Source organism: Salvelinus sp. IW2-2015, linkage group LG22 (assembly GCF_002910315.2).
Source record: "Salvelinus sp. IW2-2015 linkage group LG22, ASM291031v2, whole genome shotgun sequence".
NCBI classification, from domain to species: domain Eukaryota; kingdom Metazoa; phylum Chordata; class Actinopteri; order Salmoniformes; family Salmonidae; genus Salvelinus; species Salvelinus sp. IW2-2015.
The window spans coordinates 36,307,381-36,310,255 of NC_036862.1; positions in this window are offsets into that span (position 1 = coordinate 36,307,381).

Here is a 2,875-nt window from a genome sequence, read left to right on the forward strand (position 1 = left end):
GGCAACGAGGCGGTCTCGTGGTCAGGCTTCGGAGATGGGCACATCGCGCTCCACTCCCTAGCATACTACTCGCCAATGTCCAGTCTCTTGACAATAAGGTTGACGAAATCCGAGCACGGGTAGCATTCCAGAGAGACATCAGGGATTGCAACGTGCTCTGCTTCACGGAAACATGGCTAACTCAAGAGACGCTAACGGAGTCGGTGCAGCCAGCTGGTTTCTTCATGCATCGCGCCGACAGAAACAAACATCTTTCCGGTAAGAAGAGGGGCGGGGGGGTATGCCTTATGATTAACGAGACGTGGTGTGATCATCATAACAACACACAGGAACTCAAGTCATTCTGTTCACCTGATCTAGAACTCTCACAATCAAATGTCGACCGCATTATCTACCAAGGGAATTCTCTTCAATCATAATCACAGCCGTATATATTCCCCCCCAAGCAGACACATCGATGGCCCTGAACGAACTTTATCTGACTCTTTGTAAACTGGAAACCACACACCCTGAGGCTGCATTCATCGTAGCTGGGGATTTTAACAAGGCTAATCTAAAACAAAAACTCCCTAAATTCTATCAGCATATCGATTGTGCTACCAGGGCTGGAAAAACCCTAGATCATTGTTATACTAATTTCCGCGACACATATAAGGCCTCCCCCGCCCCCCTTTCGGAAAAGCTGACCACGACTCCATTTTGTTGATTCCAGCCTACAAACAGAAACTCAAACAACAAGCTCCGCGCTCAGGTCTGTTCAACGCTGGTCCGACCAATCTGAATCCACGCTTCAAGACTGCTTCGATCACGCGGATTGGAATATGTTCCGCATTGCGTCCAACAACAATATTGACGAATATGCTGATTCGGTGAGCGAGTTCATTAGGGAGTGCATTGACGATGTCGTACCCACAGCAACGATTAAAACATTCCCAAACCAGAAACCTGGATTGACGGCAGCATTCGCGTGAAACTGAAAGCGCGAACCACTGCTTTAACCAGGGCAAGGTGACCGGAAGCATGACCGAATACAAACAGTGTAGCTATTCTCTCCGCAAGGCAATCAAACAGGCTAAGTCCCAGTACAGAGACAAAATCGAGTCGCAATTCAACAGCTCAGACACAAGAGGTATTGTGGCAGGGTCTACAGTCAATCACGGATTACAAAAAGAAAACCAGCCCCGTCGCGGACCAGGATGTCTTGCTCCCAGACAGGCTAAACAACTTTTTGCCCGCTTTGAGGACAATACAGTGCCACTGACACGGCCCCCTACCAAAACCTGCGGGCTCTCCTTCACTGCAGCCGAGGTGAGTAAAACATTTAAACGTGTTAACCCTCGCAAGGCTGCAGGCCCAGACGGCATTCCCAGCCGCGTCCTCAGAGCATGCGCAGACCAGCTGGCTGGTGTGTTTACGGACATATTCAATCAATCCTTATCCCAGTCTGCTGTTCCCACATGCTTCAAGAGGGCCACCATTGTTCCTGTTCCCAAGAAAGCTAAGGTAACTGAGCTAAACGACTACCGCCCGTAGCACTCACTTCCGTCATCATGAAGTGCTTTGAGAGACTAGTCAAGGACCATATCACCTCCACCCTACCGGACACCCTAGACCCACTCCAATTTGCTTACCGAACCAATAGGTCCACAGACGACGCAATCGCAACCACACTGCACACTGCCCTAACCCATCTGGACAAGAGGAATACCCATGTGAGAATGCTGTTCATCGATTACAGCTCAGCATTAACACCATAGTACCCTCCAACTCGTCATCAAGCTCGAGACCCTGGTCTCGACCCCGCCCTGTGCAACTGGGTCCTGGACTTCCTGACGGGCCGCCCCCAGGTGGTGAGGGTAGGTAACAACATCTCCACCCCGCTGATCCTCAACACTGGGGCCCCACAAGGGTGCGTTCTGAGCCCTCTCCTGTACTCCCTGTTCACCCACGACTGCGTGGCCATGCACGCCTCCAACTCAATCATCAAGTTTGCGGATGACACTACAGTGGTAGGCTGATTACCAACAACGACGAGACGGCCTACAGGGAGGAGGTGAGGGCCCTCGGAGTGTGGTGTCAGGAATAAACCTCACACTCAACGTCAACAAAACAAATGAGATGATTGTGGACTTCAGGAAACAGCAGAGGGAGCACCCCCTATCCACATCGACGGGTCAGTAGTGGAGAAGGTGGAAAGTTTTAAGTTCCTCGGTGTACAACATCACGGACAAACTGAATTGGTCCACCACACAGACAGCGTTGTGAAGAAGGCGCAGCAGCGCCTCTTCAACCTCAGGAGGCGTAAGAAATTCGGCTTGTCACCAAAAGCACTCACAAACTTCTACAGATGCACAATCGAGAGCATCCTGTCGGGCTGTATCACCGCCTGGTACGGCAACTGCTCCGCCCACAACCGTAAGGCTCTCCAGAGGGTATGAGGTCTGCAGAACGCATCACCGGGGGCAAACTACCTGCCCTCCAGGACACCTACACCACCCGATGTCACAGGAAGGCCATAAAGATCATCAAGGACAACAACCACCAAGCCACTGCCTGTTCACCCCGCTATCATCCAGAAGGCGAGGTCAGTACAGGTGCATCAAAGCAGGGACCGAGAGACTGAAAAACAGCTTCTATCTCAAGGCCATCAGACTGTTAAACAGCCACCACTAACATTTAGCGGCCGCTGCCAACATACTGACTCAACTCCAGCCACTTTAAAAATGGGAATTGATGGAAATTATGTAAAAATGTACCACTAGCCACTTTAAACAATGCCACTTAATATAATGTTTACATACCCTACATTACCCATCTCATATGTATATACTGTACTCTATATCATCTACTGCATCTTGCCATCTTTATGTAATAC